This window comes from Zootoca vivipara, chromosome 2, assembly GCF_965207765.1.
Source record: "Zootoca vivipara chromosome 2, rZooViv2.hap1.1, whole genome shotgun sequence".
NCBI classification, from domain to species: domain Eukaryota; kingdom Metazoa; phylum Chordata; class Lepidosauria; order Squamata; family Lacertidae; genus Zootoca; species Zootoca vivipara.
In genome coordinates, this window is record NC_142584.1 from 57055508 (window position 1) to 57069866 (window position 14359).

Below are 14359 nucleotides of genomic sequence, written 5' to 3' on the forward strand. Positions count from 1 at the left end.
AAGGAGTGAGAAATTGATTACGATCGAAAATCCCAAAGCCTGTGACTGACTCAGAAACAACATGGCCTCTTCAGGCAGCATGTGCTCTACTTGATAAGATTCCATAGGAATGCCAGGCTGTCCTAGAATCATAGAATTGTAGAGTTGGAAGGTATCCTAAGGGTCATCTAGTCCAGCCCCCATGTAATGCAGGAATCTCAGCTAAAGCATCCATGGCAGATTACCATCCAACTTCTGCTTAGAAACATCCAAGGAAGGAGACTACAACCTCTCACAGGAGACCATTCCACTGTCTCACAGCTGTCCTGTATGAGGCAGCACTAATGTATGAACACACAAGGGCTAGCTGGGAATTCACTCATGCATGCATAGAGATTTTTGTTTTAAAAAACTGAGTATTTATTTTTGAGGAGGGTTGTTTCATAACCCATTGTGATAAACTATTGATTGGGAGGTGGTTTAAGATCTGCACCTTCCAGAATCGTTCCATGTTTTAGCATATTTTGACTTTTTAAAAAACCAAACCAATTGTTCAGCATTTCAATATGACATTCAGTTTGTGTACTCCCCTTAGCAGCTTAGTGCACCAACTCTCTTCTGCCTTACATCTTCCTACAACAAAATAACTCCCTTAAGGGAACAAAATATAAACCGGTCTTATTGTGAACATATATATGCAACACAGAGAGAATTCATCAAAGGAAGTAGGATTCAAAATATTTCTGTGAATATCTAGACGCCCAAGACTCAGACACACAATGAAGACCTGTAATCACTCCTCTTAAGGGGGGGGGCATATTACAATCTGTGAAAATCTTCTGGGTTTTGAACAAGGAAAGCAATAGTTTCTTTGGTATTTATAATAAGAAAAGAAGTTCACAGTAAGAAGACAGTGTGTGTGCTTATTTATATATAGTGGCCTTGGTGCATCTTTACATAGTTTCTTAAGCAGAAACACAAACAAGTCTCTGCCCTCAACCTGGGTATAATCTGAAACACAGAGACAATGGGGATAGAACCAATGGAAGAGACACAAGGTTTGGAGAGCATTTTGAATACCACTCCTGTGTTTCTCTTTCCTCCTGTAGACAAAAATAGGTATAGATATATCATAGAAGGACCTTTCCAAGTTCTCTCCAATCAGATTAATGCAGTTGGTGACATTTATATAGCACTTGAAAAATAGACAAATGTGCAAAGTTCTGATAGTTATCTTTTAATACAGCTATTTGCCCAAAAGGATCTACAAAGCAGGAAGAGAGTCCTGGAAGAGACGGGGACTTAAAGAAACTTCCTGGTATTCAAGTTTCATAGTTGTCTGAATTTTAGAGATAATTCCCTCCCCTGAAATAGCATTCTATGGCAGTAGCCTGTTTATCCCTTTTAAGTCACAGAACTTGCCATCTAATGCAATCATGGAGATATGTCTTGGGGCAGGATTTGTGCACCAAGGCCAAACTTGTGTTGCTGTAGTTTCCACTCCAAAGCCTTAAATTGAACAAGTTTGAGTCACGTTAAAGGATTCCAATGTAGTGAAATAAAATGAGCCCTGATAGAATGAGGAACATAAGAAAGAAATACAGGTTTGGAGTGATTTAGGATGTTTATTGCATAGACAAGAAGGAAAGCATTTCAGCTGGAGTAGAATTACTTGTCCAAAATTGAAATAATACTGATGAAAATTTTGAACCAGGCTGTACTTGCGGTGAGCAGACTTTGTTACCATTTAATCATTGTGGATTAAAACACACATATGTTCTCTTTTTCCCCCCAACTGGTGTCACAGCCAGGTGGAGATTTCATCAGGAGTCTCAGTTCAAGACAAGAGTTCAGGGTGAAAGTAGCACCATGGACAGCAATGAGTGAAGCTGAGATTGAATACAATGAGAGTCAAATGTTGTTTCAGAAGCAGAAAGCTCTTGTTTGGGACTTAAATGTAGCTTGGTCTGGATTTGCCTCATCTGGAAGAAGACTCTTATAGTTAAAGAGGTCTTACCTGATCTGTTGGCCATTGGCTCTGATGGCATGGGAGAGACTGCGGGGATACTCTAAGGAAGCTGTGGGAAGATGGGCTCCTCATAAGCTGGAGGTTCTAGGAAAGTGTGGTCAGCCAGGTCTGGTGCTGAAGGAAATAACCTCTTCATCTTAATCATTTCCTCATGGAGAATCTTACTCCAGAGCCATGACAGTGTAGAACATACCAACCTTTCTCTATGCAGCCATGTACCTATGCATTATTATGGTTATTATTGTTATTATTTAACAGTCTATATATATTTTTGGTGATCAAAATCTAATGTGAGCCTTTCATTAAAGATACTGAAATGACAAATATCTCCACTGTCATTTCCATTCTAGCTGTGGAGTATAAATTCCTTCTTTTCTGAGGAAGAGAGAGGAGTATTTATTGAATAAGCCAAAAAAGGTTTCACTGTGTGTTTTACAGCACTTCTTTTTCCCCCAAATAGTATTCATTTTTACATGCTTCTCCTCTTTATTCCCACTGTATCTTACCTATTGCCTCCCTCATTATGTTCCAGTAACATATGGTAATACTAATAATTGTGTTGTGTGACTCAGTAATATACATTGCCGATCAGCTTTAATTGTTTGTTTGGTGGTTGCATCCAGCATCTGTACAGTACAGCGCTGTACATGTCTACCCAGAAGCACTCACATAAGCAAGTAACTGTAATGAACTGACAGGACAGCGGGGAAGGGGAAGAGGATCCCGGTGAGGGGTGTAACCAGGACTGGGACACACCAGAGTAAGCTGGAGATGAGGAAGGAGAAGTTGGTGTAGTAAAAGTACTCATGGGGTGACAGAGGATGATGACAGGATGGGGGTCAGTGCACAGGAACCAGAGCAGCAGGACCCATCACCAGAGCCAGAGGGGCCCCTGTCTCCATGAACACTCTGAAGTATAGGGGCAGTGGATAGGGCACTCTAGGAAGCTGAGGCAGGCAAGGGCCCACAGCCCAGCTCCCTGTAATTCCTCAACTGGAGTAGGCTTGAACAGGTGAGTGTCACATGCCTCATCAAGCTCAGATGCTGCCATCAGCATGCAAAGTATAAAAGGGCAGCAGACCTGAGGTGATGTGTCTGCTCAACTGTTCATGTTGATGGACCTCAGCGGGATGGTGTTTTGGTTTGGATGTTAGACACGTGGCTTGACCTGGAGTGGGCACTTGACTGCCAGGTAAGTCAGGGGTCCAGGACAACAACAAACTTCAACACTGGACCAGAGCACACTCTTCTTTTTGAGTTACTTGACTGTAGGGCATAGTGGGCTCACACACACAAAACATGATAGGACTCCAAAGTGCTAGGCAGGCAGCTACCCAACTAGGGTAGACTTCAACTAGCATGCATTATCCAGGGTTGTAAGAACTCTTCACTTTGGCAAGAGCTCAGGCATTCATTCTTTGCACTGGGAATTTGCTCATCTTTTTCGGAGACCGTTTAATGAGCTTTATTCAACACAACAATACAGAAAACAACTGTTCACGCTAGCTCATAAATAGATGGAAAACCAAGATACAACACAATAATTGTTTGGTTTTCATTTTCCCTTAATTTAATTATATTCCATTTAACTAAAATTACATCAGCAGGTAGAAAATATTTTGGACAAATGCAGGAACTAAGAAAATACACATTTAGGTAATATAAGTATTTAATACAATTTAGAGAAGCAAACTTACATGATACAGTGGTACCTTAGGTTACAGACGCTTCAGGTTACAGACTCCGTTAACCCAGAAATAGTACCTCAGGTTAAGAACTTTGCTTAAGGATGAGAACAGAAATTGTGCAGCAGCGGCGCAGCAGCAGCGGGAGGCCCCATTAGCTAAAGTGGTACCTCAAGTTAAGAACAGTTTCAGGTTAAGAACGGACCTCCAGAACGAATTAAGTTCTTAACCTGAGGTACCACTGTACACAAGGTGTACCAAGGTACACAAATTCCTTTCTACTTATTTTGTCTCCCCCCCCCCATGTCAATAGCTACAGGGTTAATGTGGTGTAGTTTTTAGAATGTCAGAGTAGACTTGGTGACACCTGAGTTCAAATCCCCACTCAGCTTGGAAGTTCATTGAGAAACCTTGAGCTAGTCATTCTCTCTCAGCCAAAACCACCTACAGCGCAATAGTTGCAATGATAAAATGAAGGGGCAAGAGAAGACTCATATAGATCACTTTGAGGTCTGTGAAAGAAAGGTGGGATAAAATAAATAAATAAATAAATAATTTGTTATATAAATACATCCATAATCTAGAAGTCTGAGAAATACATTTTCTTTAACAACTTCTTGAGTAGCTTAAAGTCTTCACGGTACCATGGTGTTTTTTTGATGAGTCCACTATATGATTTCTTTCCAAATTTTATATGGATGATGAGAAAACACCAGTTTTGTAATCTAATGAGTGCATTCATGCCGCGGTGCTTTTCTGAAAGATTTTGTTAAGTGATTATAATTCCTTGATCCCCCAATCTGCACATCAAAGGAATCTGCTTTGTTTAAATACTGTATCTACCAAGATTAATTTAACCGAACAGGTGAGGAAAGATACTCTACGATCTAGTAATTTTTAAAACTAGTTTGGGGGCCTATGTTAAAATCTCCAATTTTTATCTAATGCCAGATCAGCAGCTGCTGTGGCAGCAGAACCCCCAGATGAAAGGCAGAAGAGATAAAAGGGGAAAAAGAATGTTTATTAATTAACTTCAGTTATTTAATGGCCCCCTCTTCCAATTCACTCTATCTAAAATTACTGGCATGTATTATGGTCTGCAGATGGGTTGACTGAGGGTGTGCATATGGCTGTGAATTTCTAGCACATAGATCATCATTTTGAGCATGTTGAATGACTGGATTATGGGAATGGAATTGTCCACAGTTGTCAAAAAGGAACATAATGTGGTGCATTGCAAGAATTGTTGCAATAATCCACGTAAAGCTCTGTAAAGATTCACCTATACTTCTTTGTGTATAGGTGGTATGATGTGGGGGGGGGGAATACTCCCAAGTAGCAGTCATAGGCATAGTACAGTAATGCTTTACATTAGATATTGATAAAATAATAAAATAAAAAGCATAATAGTATGACAAATTCTTCATGCTACTGGTGCAAAATATCACATTTTAAAATCAGCCTATGTTTGCTACTTCCCCCTCTCTCTTCTTCGCCTATGCAAAAGTTAAAGGAAGGGAACTCTGACACATTTTTTTCCATTGATTATTCTTGGAAAATGAAAAGGAGACATCGACTCTGCCTCTGTATGCAAAATTGAGCCATTAATTCTTTTTTATTATGTTTTATTTAAGATTTGGTGCTACCTTGACCCTGTGTTGGCCTTCTGTGTATAGAATTAATTGTATAAAGATCAAGTGCTTAGTTTACCTCATTTTAATTCAAAAGTATACCAATATATCCAACCATTGCTATAAATATAGAAGGGCAGTATAAAAAATCTGACAACTGTTGAAGAAGCACTTCCTTAGAAACATTTTCTTCTAGAGAAGGTGTATAACAGGAACACAGGAAGCTGCCTTATATTGGGTTAGACCAGGCATCCCCAAACTGCGGCCCTCCAGATGTTTTGGCCTACAACTCCCATGATCCCTAGCTCACAGGACCAGTGGTCAGGGATGATGGGAATCGTAGTCCAAAACATCTGGAGGGCCGAAGTTTGGGGATGCCTGGGTTAGACAATTAGTTGTTGCACTCACAGAACAATTTGCATTTGTACAATTTCCTCTCCTGACCCCACCCCACCCCTTCAAATCTGCCCCAGGGGTTCTCCCAACCCCCCAGAGCAGATTTGAGGGTGAGTGGAAGGAGAAAAAGTAGAAGTTCTGTTTTTCAAACAGAGGTTGTTCACAATTGCAATGACTTAGTTCGATACAACTTTTAGTCCATTGGGAATTTTTAAGTATGTGCAGAATTAGGCCCCCCTGCTGTAGAGGGGTCATTAGGTTAATGGTATACATTGTTAATTAGGCCCCCCTGCTGTAGAGGGGTCACTAGGTTAATGGTATACATTGTGACTACAAACAATGAATTGATATTGTTGAATTCAAGTATTTTAATATCATTTATCCTACTCCAAGTAAAGTCAGTGGAGGCTGGTGAGATAGAGTGGAGATCAGTAGCCTTCTCTGGCACCCTGAGATGCCAGACTGAGATACCTTCCCCCCTCCACCTTTTCTAAGTAAGTATTTCCCCCTTCTAGAAAGAAAGTTGTGATGCACAATGTGCAGGCAACCTAAGCTAGATGTTGCCAACCCAACTCAAGCACAGGGATGAGTATAATTATTACTTTTGCTCTGCAGCCACAGCACTTGCAGGAGTTGGAAGGCCCCAGTCACTTCCATCTCCCATTGGCTATGATGTTAACTTCTCCCTTCTTTTCTGGAGTAAGGATTTCCTTGGGCAATTTTTGCGGGACAAACATGGAGAAGAAAGAATTGGCAGGTGTTGAGGGGTGTGGGGGAGTGCTGAGGTTGGTCCACTTCTGTTTTGGCTACCCATGAAGAGAAGAGCTATGAAGTGCATTGCCTGTCTTGTCTTCTCTTTCCTTTTCTGCCCATGGAAGTGCTTATTTAAAAGTGGTTGGGGAGGTGGGAAGAGAAGCTTTCTTGTTCATGGAGAGGCTTTTTGAAAATCAGGAAGAAGTGTCAGGGCCTCTTTTCCCTCCTCTTTACTGCCCACATAATAGGGAATTGCTGGGCTAAATCCTGCATACCTAGTATGTTATCTTTACTTATTTTTATAGAAATAGAGTAGCATTCAGAACTGATATCATCATGTGAAGTTTAAAACAGTAATCTACTACTTCTTACCACTGAGTAGCACTTTTTTTAAGCTCACAGCTAAATCTGTCTCAGAAACCATATAGCAAATATGGAAGTTCATTTTGCTTATCCCCAGCTTTCCTGCAGACCTAAAATTTAAGCTGACAAGGTAACAGCCAAGTTAGTCCTTTCCTTTGTTGGTTATTGGAATTAATGGCCTCAATATTTTTTTCACAGGGTATTCAGAACTGGCAGTATGCTCTTGCTCTGAGGGATTATCTTGTTCTGAACAGCTTGTTTAGCACTGATAATAGGTATGTGTGTCTACAGAGTTGCCACAGAGGTGGTAACGTGCCTCTTGGTTCTACAGAACCTACTATGACTAGAGAACTTACTGCAAATGAACAACATTGTTGAACTATTTGTTCTGTGATTTCTTTTTGTTTTGGCAGTGTCTCTTGTCTGTAAGTGCAGACTCAAAACTGATTGGTGAGAAATGCACTTCCGCATTGCGGTTAGCGATTAACATTGTGTTGCCATTTAAACACCGCAACAAAATTCAGAAAGTTGTGAAGTGGCTTCTGATTGCTCCTGCATGACATGACATGTTAGTGTTGTGTTCACTGTTGCTACCTGATGTTGTTCTACCCAGTTGTGATCCTATTTTGCACCTCCAAGAAATTAGAGAGGAACTCCTAAATGTTAAGTAGGAATCTGTTTGACTGACCCTAAGAAAATTCACGAGGTACTGGGTGAAAAGTGCAACATAAAACTCAAATATTTGTTCCCTGCTGTGCATCACAAGACTTCACTGGTGAAGATCAGTGGTGCTACTAGAATTTATTAAACTCTTGATAGCATATGAAGGCTTGTGAAAAACTAGAAGAAAGCAATCCATCAAGCAAAGCTGTTGCTGCTCAACTTCCACCATGCAAGTTCAATTTAAAATTAATAGAACTTGTATGAAAATTGAAAGTTCAGTCCATCTTCCCCGAGGCTCCTAGTGGTCTCCTGCCCAGAGACTGATCAGGCTGCTGCTGTGGAAATTTAGATGGCAAGCTTTCTGGATAGGAAACTGTTGTTTTGTCTATATTACTTTGTAAACCAAAATTTCCAGTGATATAATAAGAACTCAGCATGGTTTGAGCATTTCTCTAAGCTGACCAACTGAGGTGGTTATGAAAAGATTGCCTTAGAAGGCCACTACAACCTTACTCAAAAAGGTAAAAATGATTAGGTTAGACCAGGCATCCCCAAATTGCGGCCCTCCAGATGTTTTGACCTACAACTCCCATGATCCCTAACTAACAGGACCAGTGGTCAGGGAAGATGGGAATTGTAGTCCAAAACATCTGGAGGGCAGGTTTGGGGATGCCTGAGTTAGACCATAGCACTTAGACTCTTCTACCTCATCTGTGAGACATGATAGGCAAGAACTGAAATATATTGCAATACTGCAGAGAAGAAGAAGAAGAGGAGGAGGTGGAGGAAGAGGAGGAGGAGGAGGAGGAGTTTGGATTTGAGATCCCGCTTTATCACTACCCTAAGGAATCTCAAAGCGGCTAACAATCTCCTTTCCCTTCCTCCCTCACAACAAAGACTCTGTGAGGTGAGTGAGGCTGAGAGACTTCAGAGAAGTGTGGCTAGCCCAAGGTCACCCAGCAGCTGCATGTGGAGGAGCGGGAAGCGAACCCGCTTCACCAGATTACGAGTCTACCGCTCTTAACCACTACACCACAGTGGCAGAGGTATTCCTATCTCACACTGACATTTTTTTACTTACTTATGCACACATATTTTCTCTTTCACAGATTATCCTTTATTGTACTATTTGCTTTGAAATAAAATCAAGTCTCCCCCTTCTATTTATGAGTTAATGGAGTACAGTATCTAAGTAGTTTAGTTCATTGGGTCAAATCAGAGCCACAACCAGTCCTCTAATCTCTCTCTAGACTGGGCATCCCCAAACTTCGGCCCTCCAGATGTTTTGGACTACAATCCCCATCTTCCCCAACCACTGGTCCTGTTAGCTAGGGATCATGGGAGTTGTAGGCCAAAACATCTGGAGGGCCGTAATTTGGTGATGCCTGCTCTAGACCAATACTTTGAAATAGCCACTGTCAAGCCTCATGTTTTACACAAATAAATGGTAGAACTGCACTAGAAGGAAGAATATGCAAGAGCACTTGTGGCATCTTGTATCCCTTTAATCCTACTTTAATGGCTGTTTTGTTCGTACGGAGACAATAAATGCCTTCTACTCCCAATGCTGTGTTGAGTGTATAATGGTGATTCTTATCCACATTAACTAGTATGAGAATGCACCTAGAATGGTTTCACATAAATCTATAAATTTTAAAAATGGATTTCACTGAGAATATATCTAACCTATGGGTATGAGATATGGTGATGGATTTGCTTGTATATGGTTGGCACTAGAGGAAGAAACCAGAGCTGCCCATTACAATCCTCCATGTATTTCTGCTGACTTGCCAGTACAGCAAACAGAATCCGTGACTACAGAAAACAGTATAGAAAACATGAAAAATACTACTGAAACTGTTTTAATTATTCTTACTCTTACTCTTATATGCTGCCAACACTTGCTTTAAATCAGGCATCCCCAACTTGCAGCTCTCCAGATGTTTTGTCCTACAACTCCCATGATCCCTAGCTAACAGGACCAGTGGTCAGGGATGATGGGAATTGCAAGTCCAAATCATCTGGAGGGCCAAAGGTTGGGGATGCCTGCTTTAAATCTTCCCTGCAGCTCATTTGCATGCTGTCAATGACATAACAGTTGGTTAGTGTCTCTTATATTTGTGGAGCTGCCACAAAGGAGTTAACAGGTTTATAGGCTCTTGTGATCATTTTTAATCATTGTGAAGCAATGTATCTTTGAAATAAGTAAAGTGATTAATTACCGGTATCATGCCCTTTTTATGGTTGTAAATTCTGTCAGGGGTATTCTGCACTCAGTTGTAAATTGAGAGGAAATGAACTTATAAAGGGTAGGGGGAACTCTCAACCAAATTTCCCTGAATTGGGGTTGCTTGCTCCTCCACAAAATATAATCACATGGGTGCTATTCAGTTCATGTTCTTAATAAAATATAAGCAGAGTACAAGTCTTCAATGTTGTGCCGTAAATCAGAACCCCAAGCCATTAAAGGAAAGCCCAGCTCGCCTCGGCTTGTAATAGTTTGGTGTTGGCCTTCTCACCTGCTGTTTACCCCCACTCTTTCCAAATTACCATACTTTTACACACATACACACATATATGTCTGTATACAAGTACTTTTTTTAAAAAAATAACATTTTCATGGATTTTAGATGTGCTTTATCAGTAAGTTTATTCTGTAAACTGCTTAGGGAGTTTTGTGATTAAGCAGTACAGTGGTACCTTGGTTCTCAAACACCTTGGTTCTCAAACACCTTGGTTCCCAAACGCCTTGGTTCCCAAACACTGAAAACCCAGAAGTAAGTGTTCTGGTTTTCAAATGTTTTTTGGAAGCCGAATGTCTGATGCAGCTGCCAACTATTGTTTCTGGGGCGCCTGCACCAATCAGAAGCTGTGCCTTGGTTTTTGAACATTTCGACAGTCAAAGGACTTCTGGAACAGATTAAGTTCGAGAACTAAGGTACCACTGTATTTGGTGCTTTTGGTTTTGCTATTTATTTTGTGTTTTGTTTTTGAGGCTTTTTCGGTTAATTTGTTTTTGTGACTGCGTGCAACCCAGTTCAGCTGATTGATTGATTGATTGTGTGACTGTGGAAATGGATAAAAGTCCCCCCTCCAAACAATGTCTATCATCAGAGCAAGTAAGATGTCTTATTTATTTTATAGTATAGTACATTGATTGTTGCTTTCATTTTATGGATCAATGGTCTCGTTAGAAAGTAAAATACATGTTAAATTGCTGTTTTAGGGGTTGTTTTTAAAAGTCTGGAATGGATTAATCCGTTTTGCATTACTTTCTATGGGAAAGCGCGGCTTGGTTTTAGAATGCGTTGGTTTTGGAACAGACTTCCAGAATGGATTAAGTTTGAGAACCAATGTACCACTGTATATAAATTTTTCTAACATAAATAAATGCCAAGATGTGAAGAGATAGGAAAAGGGAAATGACAATGAAGGCTTAAGCCAAGAATTGCTTCTTTGCTGCTCCTGTGTTGCTGATATGCATTATGGGTAATGTAAGGAGGAAGATTCGTCGTGATTTGGAAGATTCATTTGTTTAATACCCACTATAGTTTCCAGTGTCCCTATCTACAGTGAAAGGTCAGAGCTGTTGTGTTTATCACAGAGACATTTCTTGATTCACATCAGGATTTCAGAATGCTCTGACAGACTAGTCCACCCCATGACTTAAAGTAGTATGGCAGTGTAGTGGGTTTTCCGGAAGCAAGAACACCAGTCTGCATGTGGCCTTACACAAGGAAATAAAACTACAATACAAAATGTAGTCTGAATCCAGATTCTTATTTCTAAGAGTTCCATGCCTTGAAACACAACAGGAACGTGCTGCAAAGCCTGCATTACAGAAAGCTGGAGTGAGGCATCCAGGAGCCAGGATGGCTGAATGATTGAAACCCTGAACAGAAACAATTTGTTGCCGTCCAACTTGCAATTTTGTAAAGTTCAATAATCCCAACGTTCATCACCTTAGCTCCCCAAGCCAAAACAAAACTCAACCTCATTATTTACTTTCCTCATAAGGAAGGGACTCCAACCCCTCAGTTATTTTGGTTTCCCTATTCTGAACCCTATATATCTCTTCAGAGATAAATATACTGAATATATAAAGACACACATATACAGAGGAGAGGCAGGCAGGCCGACAGACACAAAGTGCTTAGGGCTATGTTGTTGCGGTTGGCTTTTATTTAATGCTGTTACCATAGTAGCCTTGTGAATTTTGTAAATCTAGAAGCAGGACACATTTTTTTAGGAGGCAAGTATTTGTTTTAATGGCATTGGAATACAAGTTGCTTTATTTTCAACACTACATTCATCATTTTTCACTGCCACGTCATACTGTTTTGGTGTCTGCAGTAAACCCTGCTGCTTGGATAGCTACGGCCAGCTCAGATGCAACTGTGTGTATGTGGGAAGTTAGGTTGGTTTGTAGAGTTTTGGTCTCAGTATTCCGCACTTAAACCCACTGAATCTCATTTGTTTTATCCATTCACCCAATCTGGAAAGGTCATTTTGAAGTTCTTAACGTCATTTAGGGAATAGGCTGTAGTTCAGGTACAGCATATGCTTTGAATGTAAAAGGTCCTGGATTCATTTCCTGGCATGTCCAGGTAGGACCAAGAAAGACCACTGTCTAGATAGAACCATAGGGAGACACATAGACAATACTGAACTGGAGGGGTCAATGGGTAGGACTCAGTGTAAGGCAGGTTCCCATGTTTTTAATATACTGAGAAAATGGTTCTCATCCACAGACTTGAGTATCTCACTGCTCACCCCTGACTTGAGACAATTATGAACAGGTTGAACAGCATCTGTCTCAATAAAGATTCTTGAAGGACACACTATATCCATACCTGCCAAGTCTCCTGCTGAAAAATGCAGGATCAGCAGCGGCGTGGCGCCGGAAGTTGCGTAGAAGCAACTTTGGAGGCCGCTCTTCCCATGTGGGGAAGGCCGCATCTACACTTTGGAGGCCGCATCTACACATGCCCGGAGGCCATCTTGGTGGTGGCTGCACGGCAGTGGCTATCTTGGTGGTGGCTGCATGGCGGCGGCCATCTTGGTGACAGCCAGTGGCCACCGCCATGTGGCCACCACCAAGATCGCCGCTGGGCATGCGTAGAAGCGACTTCCAGTGCCGCTCTGCCCGATTTCCGGTGCCCACACATGGGAAGAGCGGCACCCAAAATTTAGGCTTCCTGGCAGGTAGGAAATCCGGGGGATTTCCGGGAATTTTCTCCATTCGGGAGAACAGTGGGAAATGGATTAAAATCCAGGGGTTTCCCACGAAAAACGGGATACTTGGTAGCTAAGCCTATATCAGCAAAGCAGATGATTCAGGGATTTAAAAGTCTCTCTGGAAGCTGAATGTTAAAAGCCACATTTAAAAGTTTCCAGGGGTTGTATTCTGAAATGTTTGAGTATGTGTGGACTTTCAAAATATACACTTTTAAGAGTTACTCTGGTAAAATCTGAGTGATCTGAGAAAGAAAAAAAGGAACTGTGATACTGGGCAGATCTTTCATACGACAAGTTATTATCTTCTCTCTGCTTATGCAAATAAATAAATAAAAACCTCACACCCTCTGAGAATATGAGAAAGTAAGCAGAAAAATATTGATGGTTGATATTGATATTGATGGTTGAACCTGGAATCAGAAGCTTAATGGAAACAGAAATGTATTGCACTTATTTTATGATGAGAGAACAAGACCTTTTCATAAGTCTAAAATAAATGAAATACTCTTGCAAAATTAGGAATATGCTTTTCATTTGCGAGAAATAATGGAGGGAGATGCTTTGTCTCCTGTTAATAACTTTCCTTCTGTCTCCATTGCGGAGAATTAATAGAACACCACAGCAAGTTAAGGGAAAGTACTTGATTGTATACAAGAAAATGACAAGAGCTTTTCATAGGGTCAGTGTTTATTGAATGGAGAGCAGTATGCCTCCGCTTTACATATAGAACCATTCTTGGAAGCATTTAGAAATATTGTGGTTAATATTAAGCAAAGCTGAAATTGTTTATACAACTGTTTATACAACAGCCATTGTTATCTGTAGCTTTGGCATGAATGAGGTGTGTTTAGTTGCCTTGTGAATGTATTTAGAAAAGCATTTATATTCTGCCTTTGGCCCTGATAATTGTAACTATAAAAAAAACAAGACAAGTCGAAAAGAGAAAATACCCTGGAGTTGGAGAGATAGTTACAAAATAATTTTAAAGACTTTAAATAGGAGAAAACGGAGCCCACTTTGAAAGGAAGATGCATGGGGACCAGTTTAACCCTGGGAAGCAAATAACTCTTGTAGGCCTCAGTGTCGGTGTAGCCAATGTGGCACTCTACAGGTGCTGCTGCTCTACAGTTCCCATCATCCCTGACTTGCTGAGGCTGATGAAAGTTGAAATACAGCAACATCTGAAGGGCAGATAAGCTGCTCCAGTGGAAGAAATCAAGAATCTTGTCATGGGAGAGTAGCAGGCAGGAAAGTATCTCTATATCAATTTCACGCTGTCTTTGTTGGGATGGAGGAGGTAAGGGGGAATTTCTGCCTGTCAGAAATTCTGCCTTACACAATTTTGCCTTACAGGACTGACAGGTTTTATGGCAAGCCTTAGCCTAGGCATTTTTGATCCAAAGCCAAAGCCATGGTAGGAGTAGCAAGAAGAGGAAGAAATTGGGACTTCTTCCATAACTTGCGGCAGATGCAAAGAGCTTAGTGGGCTTGGCACACAGAAATGTGCACAAGGCGAGGCAACAAAGGATCACTTCACAGAGAGACACAATTTGATTAGAACCTTGATTTGATCTCCATTGAAATCTGGGTAGAGGTTCTTTGCCAAGCAGCAAGAGTCATAT

General features: G+C 40.9%; 1 protein-coding gene across 4 annotated transcripts in view; it reads left to right on the forward strand.

The window, feature by feature from the left end:
* Nucleotides 1-14359, forward strand: part of SPOCK1 (SPARC (osteonectin), cwcv and kazal like domains proteoglycan 1) — a 425281-nt gene that overhangs the window by 178975 nt on the left and 231947 nt on the right. The gene's annotated exons all lie outside the window — the stretch shown is intronic.